General features: G+C 38.0%; 1 protein-coding gene and 1 long non-coding RNA gene across 14 annotated transcripts in view; one reads left to right on the top strand and one right to left on the bottom strand.

Annotated features, from left to right (window-relative positions):
* Window positions 1–18,188, bottom strand: part of RAD51B (RAD51 paralog B) — a 329,833-nt gene that overhangs the window by 49,903 nt on the left and 261,742 nt on the right. The window lies entirely within an intron of this gene.
* Window positions 4,346–18,110, top strand: LOC148128190 (uncharacterized). Its single transcript, XR_015741002.1, has 3 exons — window positions 4,346–4,382; window positions 7,068–7,149; window positions 17,889–18,110. It is a non-coding gene; the product is annotated as an uncharacterized LOC148128190 (long non-coding RNA).

Below are 18,188 nucleotides of genomic sequence, written 5' to 3'. Positions count from 1 at the left end.
ACAAGGAAAATGAATAAGATGGTATTTTTCCATTACATCAGCCTAAGAAGTTGGAGGCATTTATATGACTTGCTGCCATAAGGCTGCTGAGGAAAAATAATGCCATATGGAATTAGCAGATGTATTGATAGAGATTATGCGTAATTATAAAAATCCTTCTGGTCATTTGGTAATAACTTATAACAGTGTGACTTACAATATTCACAGTATTACACGCACCATAGCTGTACAATGAATATATGCATCACTGCATATTGTGAGGTTTATTTGTTCAAAAGGAGCTCTACGTTTTGTAAAAAAATGCAGCATTTTCAGAATCTAAAAATAGAATGTGACAATTTAAATAACTGATAGCGAAATCTCACTAGGTCACTGATAGAGAGGCTTGAGGAATCTCAGAAGCTACGTGGATAATAAAATAGGGATTTCAAAGTTTAAGGACAGGAGGGCATCACTGTGGAATCCTTGTTACTCTCTAAGCTTGGTTGTTTGTTTGCAGACCTTTCATTCTTCAACTAGTTAATCTCAGCAATGTTAGCGAATGTGAGATTTGTTCCCTATTTATATACAGCAGCTTGCACTGCCAGCAATGCTGGGGCTTTTCTCCTTGGTAGTTTCTTGATTATTGTTGTCTGCTTGACGGTTTCTCTGGTGTTTAACCCTGCTTATCTGAATGTTGACTGCTGTAGAAGATGTGCTCTGGTCATTTAAGGTATCAGGGTCTTGAGCAATTCCTTTCACATTTCAGTCATTATTAGGCACATATTAATAATTATAAATTAATAAAATTACTGAATTGAAGAAAATGTATATACAGTAGTTTGCTTTCCCCCAGCTGTTCATGGTACTTTCCCCCCCCCCCCCCCAGCATTTTTGTATATATATTTTTCTTCAATAATCATGGATAAGTTTTTCATCTGAAAAGTATGCAAGAATATTGAACTAGGGAATTGGAAATTCTGCTATCTGCAGAAATGAACATATTAAGGTATAAAACATTTCTTAACATACTTCTAGGCCGCTGTTCTTTTCTTGCTCAGGTCTTCTGATTACACTATTTAAATGAAGAAAGGCCCGAGAACAGATGGCTCCAACTATTTAAGGCAGGGGTGTCAACTTGATTTCATTGAGGGCCACATCAGAGCTGTGTTTGACCTCAGGGGGCCGGGGTGGGCTCGCCGTCACTCCTGTTGGGGGGCGCTTGTGATTGCCCGAATGCTCTGCCAGCAAAAATGGGCTCCCGAGCTCCGTTTTCACTGGCAGAGGCACGGCAGGCCAGTCCTTCATTGTTTCCAGGGTGGTCCCTCGGGCCACAACTAAGCACCCTGTGGGTCAGATCTGGCCCGCAGGCCTGGAGTTTGACACCCCTGATTTAAGGTGATCAGAAAAAAAGCTTGTTTACTTATTTACACTTGTAGAGGGCCATCTTCTGTTTCTGATCAATAAATGAACACAGAGATGTCTCCGCCACTCACAGCTAATCAGCTGCCTATTAGTACTTAGGACTATGTTATCTATTCCTTCATGGTTGTACATCCAAAAAGCAAAAATAAATGCAAACAAAACACAGAATCCACTCTCCTCTTATTCTTTCTTCCATTTCCATGAGATTTATATATTTAGATCATCTTAGTCATGCTATTTTTCTGCCACAATAAGGAGCCAAGCAGTAGATAAGTAGACATTTCTTTTGACCACTATTCAGACTTCTCTAGAACTTTATGAACCACTCCTGATTTGCTGTTTGAAAACAGGAATTCCCTGTTTGCCAAACACTTGGGGACAGCTGCAGAGGAACACCAGGGCATAGTGCAATGGCAGCTTCCCTCTATTGGCATCAACTTATCAGTAGGGAGGCTCAGTTTGATTTCATGTTGCAATCCCAAATCATCTGAAAGAACACTTTGGACTCACAGTAGATTTAAAATAACCGTTTGTTAAACCAGGACCATGCTATCCAAAACCCACCCACCCCTCTTCTATAAAGTTATGCTTTATTGGTGATCCTGTGTAAGCAACAGTACAGCTGCCTGGAACTAGGAAACTGTCACAAACCTTATTCCTTGAAGAGGACTGTGGACGTGAGAGAAAGGTTGCTCGACTCTCCTTGAATACACATAATCATATCACCTGAACATGGTTAATGTATTTAGCTAAACTTTATCTAGGGTTTTGCCTGTGGGTTTAGAGGTTCTTAAGCCACGGGTCTTATGCATTTTTCAACATTTCTCAATGCAGATTCCTCCTTTCACACTTTCTGCTCATGCTGTAAATAAAATTGATGGGTAAGAAAGCATTAGGCACGTCCCAGGTTTTAAAGAAAAGGACTTCTTTGAAAGCCCTCTTTGCAAGAGCCAAGACCAAACAACAGCACAAGATAGCTAGAGTTGTCTATTGTCCTGAAGCAGGATGCTCTGGGCATTGTGCTCTGTGATTTAGCTTCAAGCCTGGGCCTGATACAGCGGTTCCTTTCAAAGCATTCCTTCTATACTTGAACAGGAAAAGAAGACTTTAAGGTGGATGTTCTCTCTCATGCTACCATATGCCTGGGGAATTCTAAAAGTTGAAATCCATATATCTTAAAGTTGACAGGGTTGAAAAATAAGTTGACCCCCTCCTCTTTGTGGCAATCTCTCAAATACTGGAAAACTGGTATCATGTCCCCCAAGTCCTTCTTTTCTCTAGACTAGCCAAACCCAAATCCTGCAACGGTTCTACATATAGTCTCCAGGCCTTTAATCATCTGAGTTGCTCTTTGCACTTTTTCCCAAAGTCTCAACATCTTTTTTTGTATTGTAGTGACCAAAACTGGATGCAGTATTCCAGGTGTGGCCTTACTAAGGGCTTATAAAGCAGTATTAATACTTCATGTGATTCTGATTCTGTGCCTCTGTTCATACAACCAAGGATTGTATGAACTTTTTTGGCTGCCGCCGCACACAGCTGCCTCATATTTAAGTAAAACCTTGCTTCTTTCCACATTAAATTTCATTTTGTTGGTTAGGTTCCATCCCTAACCTGGCCTTTCAGGTCTTCCAATGGTGCCACTTCGTTGTAAATGAGTTCATCCACTCTACATCCTGTCTTCTCTTTCTTTTTCACCTTTCTTGGTATTACAGACCTTCAAGAGAGCTAGGTTGTCACATAATCTGCCCAAAATACAATAATTTGAGTTTAGTCTTTGTACCTTCAGTGAGAGCACAGAATTGATTTGTTCTATTAGCCATTTGTTTGTTTATGGCTGTACATGATATTCTCAAATGTCATTTGAAATAGCAAAGTTCAACAAAGTTCACTTTTTAAAAACTGATTTTTCAAGCTCAACTTCCTTTGTGCATGAATGTTACATCATGCACATACAAAAGGGGCTTGATTGAGACACTGTGCCTGCTTTTTTACAGATTTTAACGACCCTTTATGGTGTCCATAGAGTACCAGATGGATTTGATTCATTAAATTGCTGTGTGAACAATACAGGCAAGACTGTTAGGATGAGTCCATCCATGTATTGCATCAACTTCGATTTGTTCATCTTTGAGCAGAACAGTTATCATTCCAACTTAATTGCTAAAATTCCACTATTAGCTTTTCCAAAAGCCTGTTGCTCAATAAAACTTGCAAAAGAAACTAACTCAATGAAAATCACACTAAGAACATTTTCAAAAATACATTTTGCTCCCAGCCAAGAATACCAGAAGACAAAAGCAAAAATGGGGTACTGTAACATAAAAGAACACACATCAGATATAATTTACTATGAACTGGTAGAACAGCATGTCAGATTAGTGAATTCACACTTTGACTTCAATTTTCTGGAAGGAAGCTAAGACACTTTCATGGACTGCATTTTTCTACAATATCTTCCTATGTGCTCTTTTTCAAGGAGAAGAAGGAAATCTCAGAACCAACATCCTCTTGCTCTGTTGGAAATGAGGGGCAGAAATATTGCCCCCCCCCATGACTTCGCTTGAGCCCCTTTTGTTAGTATGGTGGCTATCAAGATTTGGGGGTTTGGCTTGGGCAGGAATAGAAGAAGGCAGAACTTGTATTCCCCTTTCTGTGCAGTATAACCTAAACTTAGCCCAGCTGGTGGGAGCTAGAAAAATGATTGTATCAGGACTTTCTTCTTTTGAGTATGAGAACATGTGTGTGTTGTGTATGACCATTGTAGGTTACCTCTATCAACTGAGACTGGACAGAGTGGTACCCCTGTTCTGGCCACAGCAGAGGGAAAAGTGGCTTCAGAGTTATACAGTACATAAACTATCCTGAACTCTAGAGTAACGACCTCCTCTCCAACCTCAACAAAGTGCAAGCGATAAAGTGCTGCCACAAGGGAATGAGACCAGAAGTGAGATCCGATTGGTGTAACTACTGGTCCGGTAAATCACTGCGCGCGCGTGTGAATTGTTGTCAGCTTGCTGCCTGGACAGCTGAGCAGCACTGCGCGTTGGTGCACAGTGGTTGAAAAAGCATTTTTTCCCCTGCTTTTTCAACCTCAGCTGTGCCGCTCAAAGCAGCTGAGGTTAAAAAAGCAGGAAATAAAGGTCAGGTAAGAGACCGGGCGGATGGGTGGGCCAAAACAGCAGCAGACATAGAACCAGTTCTATGTCTGCTGCTCTTCAGAGCTACCAGTTCTTCAGAGCCAGACAGAACCAGTAGAATCCCACCCCTGAATGAGACTTGATTTAACATTCTGAAGATATGTGTAGAAAGCTGAACTTCCCTGCTGAAACTCTGGGAAGACGTTGGCTGAGGACTGCAGGAGAGCTAATTTTACTGAGTAGGTTGTACTCTAGCAATCAGTGAAAGAGCTAACATAGGCAGAAATTACCTCTTGATTCCTTCTTTAATGTTGGCACTTGCAATTAGGGTCTTTAAATATTTACTACAGGCTGGAAGATAGGCAGTGTAGTGTTGAACTTGGTTCAGGAAGACCAATGTTGAAATCCCTCCCTGACAGTGGAGTTCATTGAGTATTTTTTTTTTTTTGGGGAGTCAGTCTCTTGCAACCCAATTTATCTCTCAAGGTTGTTCTAAAACAAGGGAATGTATGTTGCTTAGCATTCTTTAAAAATGACAAGATATATGTGCACTTCGTAAACATAGTAATGAAACCAAGCTCTCTTATTTTAGTTCATTAGGTACTCAGCCAATATCTTATCTAGCAAGGAAACAAAATCTGGTAGAGTCTATAAGTGGTTCAATGTTTGCTCACAAACCACACTGCACAAAATATTTTATTTTGTGGTTCTCCAGTTTAGTTTGCCACCCTGCCCCTAAAGAAAATGATTCATTTCCTTTTTTATTCATTACAATATAATTCCACTCACTTTGGTGGAATTATCTAAACAGAAATGTGAGCCCATAAGAATAGATCAAGTCTTTTCATGCCTCTTAAACAGTTTGCTAAATAGACTATATTAAGATGAGTCATTTAGCAAGAATTGTGCAAGATTTTGTTTGCAAGGACATCTGTAGCAGTTGTTTCATTTCTATTTTAAATTTGTGAAATGGCAAACAAATGGAACATAGGCTGTAACCGCCCTTGTGTGAAAGTTTGTAGGCCAAAAGGAATTATTAGAAAGTTGTGCAGTTTTCCCATTTTCAAAAGCAACATCTGAATTTAAAAAAATATTAATTAACCAACAAATTGCATCTCTCTCGTAAGTCAACTCCCCAACTATTTATAAATAAGTTTATTGTTGCTATTGTTCTTGGGAAATCTTGTAATTATCATAAAACTATGAAAAACCTTATAAACAGAAGTGAAGCTTGCAAAATTTAACTTTTTGGTTGTTTTGTTAAGCTAATGTGTTTTACATTGTAAAGATAGATTAACAGTATATGGGTGAAGCCTGTTGCTATCATACAAGCCAAGAAGACCACTGCTGCTCGAGTGCTTTATGCAAAATCTTCTCTGACCCCAGGATAAGAAAATAATAAATAATATAAAATGTTAAGAAAGGTCAGAAAAGCATCTATTTATTTACTTTATAACGAGTAAAAAATTGAGGTTTTATTCATAGCAAATATTGGGTTTACTATTGATGAACTATATGGGTAGTTACCGGCAATTTTGGTTGTAGCTTACAATGAAATATAATTAACACTGATATTTAAGAACCTTTTCTTTGAAAGCATTGTAGTTTAATTCCCAATCCAGCTATCTTCCAGTAGTTTTACAATTGTTACTCCCTGAATTTTCAGTCCTATAGTACAAACGTATTCAGGAGCACCAGTGAGGAAATGCTGCCCTAGGATCTAAACATTAAAATACCTAGTTTTGATCTAGAGAAAGCCTTTGTATCAACAGAAATATTTTTTGGTATTTGTGGACTATAAACTCTTAGAATGGGAAACATTCATTTTCTCCCTACTTCCTGCCTCTCTTTACAATCCTAACCTCAGAAAAATCTATTCTGTCCAGAATAGATTTTTTTCAGGAGTATAATAGACTGGATAGGGAAGAAGAATACATAAAAATAATATCCTGCAACCAGAATGCTACTCACAGCATCTTTGGATTCAACCTTACATTACAACCTTACATTACTTATTTCTTTATATTGTGTTATTTTCTAGGTTAAGCCATCTAGCACTTCATCAGCTGGTTTTATATTGCTCAAATTCTGTTGTATCAAATGTGACAATAATAAATGTCTTCCTGCAGATATGCAAAGATATTGATAATAACCTTTGGCCGAGATAATATTTTCCAGGCTTTTAAATATTATTTTATAGTAGAAAGAAGGCAGGGAAAAGGGAGATTGCCTTCAACATAGGCCAAGACTGCATGAAGGACCAGCCATGAAAGGTTCTTGGAGAAAGTCACCCATAGCTTTCTTTTTATAATTTGAACACTACTGTACATTTTGGTTAAAGGGAAGAGACTTATGATAAAATCATAGCTTCATAAAAAAACATTGCCAGTGATGCTTCTTCTGTTTGGAGCAGTTTTTTTTAATTCAAGGAAATATGGTCTTTTGAATGACACATACCCTACTTCTATGTATTTCCTGCATGGTGATGCTACATTTAATGTTTTTCTTTTCTTTTTTTTAAAGAGAATTGCTAGAGGCTTGTCTTTGTAAAATACTGCTGTGTTACTGTTGACAGATTTACAAGTGTGGGCAAGATGCTATCCAGGTAAGAAGTATCAGTTGCTATCATTTTATGCATTGGATCACATTGCTAAATCCTGGGTGCAAAAGTTAACATTGCATTTTTTCAGTTAGACTTTTGGTGGGAGCTAGAGAGTTTTCAGTACACATAGGTTCAACTAACATAATCAATGGGGGTTTTCTTTTGATCTAGTGATAATGTGATGAAATAGCTTTTTAAATTTCCTGATCTTTTCCCTCCTGTTTCTAGAGAATCTACTGACAAATAGTTACATCCGTTTAGAAGAAGGTTCATTTCCTTCCCAAGAATATTTCACATTTGGGAGGGTGGGAATAGAGACAGAGTTTTCCGTCTGCCTTCCTCCACAAACTCTTTCTCAGTACTTTTTTCCCCCTTAAAATAAATGAATATGGTACTCATTTCATGTCAAGGTGCCAGATTCAAGCAATAAATCTGCTTAGAACAAAGAAAATGGTACAATTTCCTGTTCCAGAAGCCTCCAGTTTTAATAATTCTGATATAGTCTTGCTGAGAAAACTCGTGAAGAGGAAGGAGCTGTGCCAATAAGAGGATACTAGCAAAACAAAACAAAAACAAAACTGCAGGTCTTTGCCCACACAGGAATTTAAGACGAAAAACTTAAATTCCTATTGTGTCACACCATTTCTTTAGAAATTAGTATCATAAGAACTGGGCGGGGAAGCAGATGAATTCAACTGGAAGCCATAAGACAAGAATGGAAGAATATTATCATGTGCTGTAATAAGTGAGTTACTTTTTGCAGAGTTTTGAGGCACCAATTTTTCTCTTTAAAATAATGATAATATCTACTTGATTATTTTTTTGAGGGGCGGCAGTTCTTTGGATTTTTAGGATGTCCTAAGCTAAGGATGAAAGCGCCCATTCAAATCCATTTAATTAAACGCTCTATAATTCACAGTAGTTGCTCTAGTCAGATCTTCAGATAGCCAGCTTTCCCAGAGATCTAGAAATCTACAGAAGGAACTATTACAAGGAGAGAATTATGAAGACATAGCAAACATAAATTATAATCCAAGGTACACTTGAATATACCGAAGTGGATTTTTTTTTTCTGAATAAATATACCCGGTTAATTAATATGCATCACTGAGTGATGCATTAAGAATCTGAGTGAACTGAGTGAACTTTTGCTCAGTGCTAAACCTAAAGAGAATATCCTCACTGTCTCCCTCCCAGCAGGTCCAGTAAAACAACCACTGGGGGAAAGTTTCTATGTTCATAGAGATGCATAGTTATGACCCGCAACTCACTACCTTACTACTGAAGTGATCCTTGCAGTCAGAAAGATTGACTGTTGTGCTCTACAACTGCAATAGTTTTTCCATTTAAGATCTGGCCAAAAAAAAATACAAAAATGGCCCTGATCTGAACATCAGGGCCATTCAGCACCATGGTAACTTTTAACAAGCTTTATTTTGGGATGGGCATATGCATGTCTCTGAGTCCTGGCAATTGCCTGGACAAGTCCTCGCAGTTTTCCTGGCGAGATTTTGGAAGTGGTTTGCTATTGCCTGCTTCCTAGGGATGAGAGAGTGTTACTGGCCCAAGGTCACCCAGCTAGTTACACTTCTCCTGCCTTAACCATTACACCAAATTGGCTCTCTTTCACTTAATGAATCAGCTCACCAATTAACAGGAAGTGAACATGAAATAAGCTGTAAAGACCAGCCGAACTAAGACATCATACTCAGTTGTAATTCCTACTTTAGGTAGAACAATGCAGGGACAGCATTATCCAAATGTGGTATAACAGTTTGTTAATAGCACTGGCACTTGAATCAAAGGAGAGACTTTGCTCCAAGTTCCTACTATTGGGCCCTATGTTTCATCCAGCAACCCATATTTCTAATTGAACAACTGTTGAAATGTGATCATAGAGTCAGAAAGTAAAGAAGGGACACATTAAGGTCCATTTGTCCTGTAACTCATTACATTACCATATGTAACACTCTATCTTCACCTCCTTCAAGATGGATCTGACCAATGTAGGGGACACCATCCTTATCTCTGGAGCTACTTTAGTGGTTACTTGCTGACAACAAAGAAACCACTCCAGATTTTTTTTAAAAAAAAAACCCCTCCCTATGGAATCAGAATGTTTGATATGCCTGACACAGGCCACGCTTCAAACCATCCCGGTATGTTACTGACATAACCCAGGCCATGTTGATCTAACAAAACATGTTGCCTTGCCAAACTTTCCCCCCTTTATCATTTAAATCTGAACAGTTTTGAAAAGTATAGCAATACAGACCATCAAATAAACATTCACAATAAATAAAATTAAAACAACAGTAGAGCCAAGCAGCTGAAGATTAAGTCCGAAGAGTTAAGCTATGGGGAATGAATACAGATTTGGCTGTGCACACCTATCATGGAAGAATGAGGAAGGTAAGGGAGAAGGTCCACCACCAAAAAGACGATTTTTTTTCCCAATGACTTTGAGACAGTATTGACTCTTGGTAATTGCCTGGCTTACTCTCTTAGTTTCCAAGTTTTCTTGGCACAGTTTTCAGAAGTGGTTTTCCCTTGCCATCTTTCTAGGGCTAAGAGCGGGTGGCTGATCTAAGGTTATCCAGGTGGTTTTGGGCCTAAGGCTGGACCTAGAAGTCCTGCTCCCCCAGTTTCTAGCCTTATGTCTTAACCACTATACCAAATGGGCTTTCATACCAAAGTGTGGGAACAAAATAAGAAAAATATACAGAATTTGGAAGCAACCTCTGGAAGGTGGAAAGAAATGTGAGATGACTGCTAATAAAATTCGTTGGACTTGGCTGCAGTACAGCTAGTGGTGCTAAAAAAAATAATGTTATCCACCTATCTTCTTGATTTCCTTCACGTTAAACCTGGTTATTTGCAGAGACAGTAAAAAGGAAGCACACAGAAATGTTGGTGTTCAATTTTATCAATCATGTATAAATTTTTGTGTTTCTTATAATCAATGCTTTGGTACAATATTTTACATACTAAGCCTTTCCTATGTAACATATTTGTTTTTCACTAATGAGACATTTCCTTCCTTTATTTTATTTCTTCATGCATGATTTTTTTTTAATTAGAAAACTATATTATGTCATTTGGAAAAGTGTAGTTTTTGAAAGAGTAATTTTGAAAGTAATTTTTGAAAGTGTAATTTTTGTAGTGGTTTATAACAGAAATTAAAACAAAATAATTGAATAGATTTGCCTCCACTTCCCTATAAAATTTAGCATAAATTTGAGCATGTATTTAATAATTATAAGGTACTTGTTTCTCTATTTTTATAAGTATATCTAAAACTCTTTGAAAAAATCTATTTCTAGAACTTTTTTAAAAAAATGCACATACACGTATTTGAAGCTTTGATCACACGGTTGTGACTACCATCTTTTGACTTTTAAACCACACCTTGAAAACTCCCCTGCAAAGATACAGGTTATATTATACCAACCTGCATGGCTTTTACCTAATATAATACATACATTATACTATTACATCAAATAAGGTGCATATCATCATAGTATAACAATAACATGCAAATGGAATTACTGTACAACTTTGCATCAAACATGATTAATCAATTACTACGCAGTCAAAAAAGTTGTATGGAAAAAAAAGCCTCAATCATGAGAAATAATGCAATTTTTGTAAGGTTGCTTCATCTGTCTTGTGACAAATAGTCCAGACAGCTAAACATTAAAGCCAGATGCCTCCACTTTTCCTTGAGGATAGCATGTAGAATGTTTGCTAAGAGTGGAACTGAACAAGTTTTTTCTGGATTTGTGAATACCACAGCATAGAAAGGGTTACATGTGTTCCTACATGCACTCACATACAACATGCTAATGTGGAATGTAAAACTTTCACACAGAAATGAGAAGGAAATATGTATTCCACTGTGTAATGCTCCAAGCAAGCCAGCTGGAGGGAAGGGCTTCTAATGTGCCTTCCCACCACAAAGGCCTTCTTTGTTATTCTAGCTCTTTTTAAAATATCTGATGACTCTTAGCCTGCCAGTGCCAAGTTCTCCTGCTCTGCTGCATATTCTGAACAGCAGCATAATGTGGGCAGGGGAACCAGGGAATGCTGCTGCTACAGGTTATCTCCCTTCCTTTCTTCTCGGGCAGCTTTGTTCATTGGCTTAGCCATCATTTACCTTTTCTGTAATTTCCACAACAACAACTTGTGGTTTCTTTATGAGCGGAGGAAGGAAGCCAAGTTCAGAAAAAGCATGCTAGGATGAATGCAGTCATTAGCTAAGGAATCCAAATAGCCCAAGTACCCATAGCAATATTTTTTTAAGAAAATTAAGGGACAGGTCTAAAAAGGTTTAGTTCCTGAGTATCTTAGAGGCTGCCTATTCCAAGGATATTCCCTCAGTTAGGTGAATAGTGAGCATCTGCCCAAGACCACTTCCTTTCAGTGCGCATACAGATGAATTTTCTATGTAGTTGTTCCTCTCCTTTCAAACAGCTTACTTTCCTGAGACAAGAATGACTCCCACACATATGGAGGATAGTTAAAACTTGGCTTTTCCAGAAGGCCTTTGGTGCTTACACAGCTAGAGGAAGATCCAAGCAATCATTACTTTTGCTTACAGTTTCGTTGCTTTTTATTATAGTGTTCTTTGTAATGTGTTTAACTCTGTACATTGTCTAAGGCCTCCAAATAAGGCTATGTATAAATCAAATCCATCATCCTGGATCTTTTCCAACCTGATCTTTTAAGTCTCTCAACTACACATCCATCACTGTTGTAATGGAGTCCATTCACTTTGTTGCTGGACACTCTCTTCTCTTCCACCTTTCCCACTTTTCACTAAAGATTTTCAAGGGAGTTGGATCTTCATAGAATAAGTCCAAATCAATTTGAGCCTGGTTATTTGTATCTGGAGAACTGTAGAATAATTTGTTGTATGATCCTTTTTTTTCTTTGCTTGCCATGCATAATATTTTTAACAGACCTCTGAAATATCAATGTTCAAAAGCATTATTTGCCTTGCTTTGTTAACAACTTTTACTTCCACTGAATTCACAAGGAAAATCATTGCCTGCATGATTTTCAGTTTTGTTGTGTACACATCACAACATGTGAATATATTTCCCAAGGCCTACATTGCTCCCCTACCACTTGCTAATCTATTATGTAATTCTTGAATCCTGATTCCTTTAATTGATAATTGAATCAAAAGTCAGAAGCCTTTAATATTTTCATTGTGAATTCTAAGGCTTGCTGCTGTATTTATCATTATTAGTTTGACTAGCCCAATTTCCATTTTTTTTCATTGTACTCCTTAACTTCCATCACTAGTTCTTCCATCATTTGCCTTTGCAGCTATCAGAATAGTGTCATCAGCATAGTTCAAATAATTTAAATTTATCCGTCCAATTTTAAAAATATGCTCATCTTCTTCTATCCAGCTTCCTTCAATATATTTCGTATATTGGTTGAATAAATAGGGATAGAGAATGCAGCCTTCCCTCATTCAAAAGGGAGCCATTCTGCTTTGCCATATTCTTTATGATATTTGGCTTCTGGTCTTGTGTATGGGTTTCTTATGGGACAATGAGAAGTTCTGAGGTCCCCATTTTCGTGAGGAGGTTCCATAGCTTGATCTCAGTACAACTTAAGGTCATAAGAGGCCTTTAGACAAGGCAGATGTATAGCTGTAGTAAAGTAAACCTAGGTTAGGTACAACTCTTATGTTCCATTTGATACATAGATTTATCTTGGGATGTGGATTGATCCTGATGTCCTTTTGCTACTTTCAAACACTATAATTTTACATCATTATATATGACAGATATAAACAGAGTCTATTAGGTACCTTAAGAACTGTTTTTTAAGTATGAGAATATCAAATTGTACCTAATTTCAGATCCTATGCATTATAAACCATTCAATGGAAAATCTGCCTTGAAAATACACTATCACCAATAATCCAGTTTGCTTCACAACCTCCAAAGGAGATTAATTTTCTTAATGATACTGTAGTTCATGTCTCTTACCTACAGTTCAGAGTGTGTACTAATGATATCGGCAATGAGAAAAATCAAGATGGGTGTGAGCAATGGAAATACCTATAGCTCCAAGCACCACCTGGGCAACAACTTGCGGTTTTTTCCTTCTCTTTACTCAGTGGAAAACTGTGGTTTGAATGTTTGACGTGTACATATGAAAATTCAGGTGCTATTTCTAGTTAATCATTTAGTCAGGCAGGGCCCCCACTCTTCTGGCCTTCAGGAAATGCCTTAAAATGTGGCTATGTGGGTTAGCATGGGGCCTGAAGGAGAAGTAGTTGGCTGAAGGAGGCTATGTAATAAAAGAGAAACCGCCAACACCTCTTCACTCTTAATTCCCTTTTTTTTAGTTTGCTTTAATCTCTTGTAATTTTAATCTGTTTTTATAATTGTTTTTATTCCCATATGTTTTATCATGATGTAAGCCTCTCATGCGTAGCATATACATTTGATAAACAAATAATCACCCAAAGTTCACTGAGAATTACATCAGAAGTAATATCAGAGCAGCCATTGTATGTTGGTGAGCCAAAATCTTAATCCTTCTCCTTACTCCCAATTTTCTTCTTTAAACCCATCCAAGTAGCAATAGCAATAGTTCTTAGGACTTATATATTGCTTCATAGTGCTTTTACAGCCCTCTCTAAGTGGTTTAAGAGCCAGCATATTGCCTCCAAACATCTGGCTCATTTCACCGACTTCAAAAGGATGGAAGGCTGAGTCAACCTTGAGCTGGTCAGGATGGAAGGAATCGAACTCCTGGCAGTGTGACAGAGTTATCCTGCAATTCTAACCACTGCGCCACTATGGCTCAATGCATCCTATTATTCCTCCATTTATTTTTACAATCAGTTATATGCTTTCTTTTTTTAAAAAAAAATTTTATTTTAACAACAAAACAACATAGACATACCACATACCACATAAAACATAAAAATATCATCCTTCTTCATAAATTATATGCTTTCTGTTCACTGAATTCCTATCCCTGCAGAGCTCCTATTTGCCATATGAGAGAAGAATATGTGTATCCCCATGTTTTCCTCCACACAGTAAAGATTCTATAGAGATGGTCTGAATGAACATAACTGCATAAACATGAACCCACATGTGTCTACCCTGAATTCCATCCCCATGGCTCTTATTGTTTTAAGCAAAGGAACTCTTGCCCCTGGCTCTTCCATTGTTTGCTTGCCACAAGTTCTAACAACTCATTCTTCTTTGCAACAAGGCCACGGGATGAAATTCTTTGAACTGACAAAGGAGCTAAAAGAAAGGGACTGTTTCACTCTTCCTCTAGCAGTTTTCTCCTTCCAATTATTTTCATTGCAGCAAAATTTGAGGTAAACTTAATAGAAAGGAAAGTGCAACTGGAAGAAATATAAAGAATTGTTTCGGGTCCATCCCCTCGTTTCCCCCCCACCCGGCAACACAGCCGTTTTCTGCTACTAGCACTCTGGAAAGGGAAAGCTGGACAATGTGCTGCATAAACTAAGCTGCTGTCCTGGGGATTGTCAGGATAGTCCTTTCAATCCTTGGAGAAAGGACAAAAACAAAATGAATGCAGACTGGCCTTCAATAGGGGAATTCCTGTATGTGTTGCAAGGCTGCGGAATGATCTCTGAATTGCAAATGAAAACCAACACAGACTGTACTTTTAAAGTATATGCACTGTTATTTCTGGCTTTTGGTTTCATACCTTTAAAAGTAAGCAAGCAGATTATTATGTGATCAAAACTACAATAAAAAGGCATAGCTAAATCTCAAGTGTTCTTCCCTTACTGGAATGGGGGATATTCATACTGTTCAGCCTACTTCGAAATGCCATCATTTGGTAGATTGTGTTTCTAGCTGCCATTCTCTAGATGAACTAGTGTCTTTGATAGATGCTGGAGTAAGACCAAGGGAGACAAGGTTTGAGATTCCACTTCACTTATATACCGAGATGAATACCGAGAAATTTTGGATCAGTTAATATCTCTTAGTCCAATCTATCTCTCAAGTTTGTTGTGAAAATTTTAAAAAATAAAATAAAAAGAGGGGAATTACTCATAGATATCGGTATATTTTTTTCAAAAGAAAGGCAACATAAAATGTAATAAATAAATGAATAAACTGATCAAAGGCAAAACGTGGTAGCTTTCTTGCTGAATGATCAGATATGCCCATAAGATAGGAAGTTAATCTATAATAGACCCAGATTTTATATATCTATACCTGTATCTATATGTGTGTATTTATTTTAAAAACACAGTGCACCATTCAGAATCACACATACATGCACATCAAGTTTTTAAAATAAAAACAATTTTAAAAAAACTGAAATTGAAATACCTAGCAGCAGAGAACTTAATCATCCATCACAATGACTAAATTAACCACAAATCTTATGAGATGAAAAGAGGAAAGTCTTCACGTGTCAAACCTGAATCCCTACAAGCTTTCGGCCCAGGCAATTAATGAGAGATAGTGAAAAAAATAGGTTAGGAGGTATAGTGGTTACTGAGAGCTGACAAGTGAGGATGTGGAGTGGTCAGGTATAAATTTCTCACAGGAGAAATCTATGAGGAAAGAACCAAATGCAGAGAACTTGAAAGACTTGAGAGAACAATCTTGTTCATTAGGTTATTCACAAGAAGTGCATCCTGGGATGCAAGAAATACGGTAAAGAAGGAGGATATACATTTATGGTTGGGTAGAAACCTCTTATAGTATTGTTTTCATGTACATTTCCTTTTTGTATACCAATATAAAAATTTGCTATCCCAGTTTCTGATCTTCCTTGAACCTCTATTGCCTCTGTTTCAAATTACCTGAGTTGAAACAGTCAGCATGAGCTTAAATGGACTCCAGAGGATGGTAGAGGACAGGGAGACCTGGAGAAATGTTGTCCATGGGGCTGCGATGGGTCAGACACGACTTTGCAACTAACAACAACAAAGGACAACTTAAACCCGCCTGACCCATTGGCTGAGGATGAGATAAAGGCAATATTAAGAGGATGTGACAGGAAAAAAAAGTGTTACCAGAGCATGACTGTGCTCTGCTTAGGTGAGAGTGGGGGAAAAGGCTGATTACAATCTGATTCTACAGTTTTCTACTCTTCATTTGCAGCTTTCTTTGTGGTTTCCAAAGTGCTCAAAGTGTTGCAGGCAAAAACTTTTGATCATTTGCAAAAGGGGAGAGAGGAAAGTTTGTGATGATCAGTTATGTCACCTGTATGTCATATGAGTAGGCAGGGTATGTTATGGGTCCCCTCTCTTGAGGACCTTCTTCATGGAGATTTGCTCTCTGTAGAATTTCATCCCCAGAGAGATACTGTTGGCCCCCACCTTGATGAAGGCCCTGAAACCATGTCTATTTGTGCTTCAGTTTAAGAGGCAGACAACACAGATTCATCCCCAACAGCCTGCACCTGTATTCAACGGTGAAGCGACATAAGGCACACAACATCCTGTAGAAAGCACAGCTCCACCACACAGTCTTTTCAGCAGTTCCAAGAAGGCTCCACACCCATTTGCATTACTCAGGTGACCCTGAGGACACAGACAAACCTACAAATGGCCTCAAGGACTCTCTGAAAGAATGTAAATGACCAACTGTCTGCAAGGAATATAAACCCTTCCATTCCCCACCATCCAGTCGGACCTGAAGAAGCTTCTTGGATGAGAAGCGAAAGGAATTTTCCTTATATTAAGAAGGTCTTGATTGCTGATCGACTAACAAGAGGATTCCTTTCCTTTTTTTACTTCAGTAACAATGTTTTGATGTTGCAAAAAGATTGTGACAGAAAAGCTATTGTGCTGGTGGATTAAGCTTGAAATCATTATCCTTTTTTAAAAAAAATCAGAGTGCAGACTTTATTCACATAGACCAAGGAGGAAAAACACAGGATGCTGATTCAGAGGACAGTTATGATGGATTTCTAGCCAGCTTTGTGCCCCAGGATTCCAAATATTGTGGTCCAACAGCTGATGAATAATTTGGCTTGTACTAGTAAGACATTCTATACCTCTGAGGCACGATTCCTTGTGGAACCTTTTACTCTGGGGCCTCTTTTTGTGCATCACTTAAGATTGCCTAAGTTGAGCCAACAACCACAATGTTCCTGCTGGCGTGTGAATAATTCATGAATAGTCCCAATTTAACCATCTTCATAAAATCATAATAGTAATGTGAGTAAACCACCAAGAGACCATTTAGGCCATCAAGCTGTGCTGCCTACTCGGGGCCTTGAAATGTTTTTGATCTCTCCTGTTTTTGGAAATCAGGCGTTTCCAAAGTAGCTTGTGAACCAGGGCTGTTTTTCAAAAAATAAAAAAGTCTTTATTGTTCAGGCAGAAGCCCTTGGGTACATACAGCTGAGCTATCTGGATTGTAGCCACAATCACATGAAGGCAACCCAAATTAGCAAATGTGCATTACTTTTGTAAAGCAACACTTAGAGTACCAAAGAGAAAAGTGTCGGGATAATGTGTAAGAGAAGCATTGTTGCTGAAAAGAATGCTTTTTGAGATTTCTACGTGAACATTACTGTTTATAAAATATTGTATTAACTGTGATACTGTGAAGGGAACATTTGATTTTTAAGCAATAAAAATCTATTTATATGGACCTTAAAGAGTCCATAATGGAAAGATCATATGTCACAAAACCTTACATCATGTACAAACTCACATATCTTCCTTTCACTCTTGCTTATACTTCTTCATTTTTCCTCAGATGCTCTGCATTTAGCTTTTATTGAAAATAAGACAACACAGGAAGAGGTCTGGCTGGACTTCCTCTAGCAGAACGTATCCATGTGAGTGGCCCAAAAGAACTTCAACCAAACCCAAGGCAAATTCAAGTACTCAGATGACCCAGTCAAATGAGTTAATATTGTGTTCGGAGATTATTTTCTCAGTAGCCCAGATCTTCCAAAAGTCATGCCTCCACTGTGTCAACCAGGTGGGTAAGGTCTACAAAGAAGTGTCCAGTAGAAGATTATTTTTGCATGGATCAATCTGTAAAAGACTGCTT

Source organism: Pseudonaja textilis, chromosome 1 (assembly GCF_049901715.1).
Source record: "Pseudonaja textilis isolate UNSWEBS1 chromosome 1, rPseTex1.2, whole genome shotgun sequence".
In the NCBI taxonomy this organism is placed as follows: domain Eukaryota; kingdom Metazoa; phylum Chordata; class Lepidosauria; order Squamata; family Elapidae; genus Pseudonaja; species Pseudonaja textilis.
This window is presented reverse-complemented; position numbering and strand designations above follow the sequence as displayed.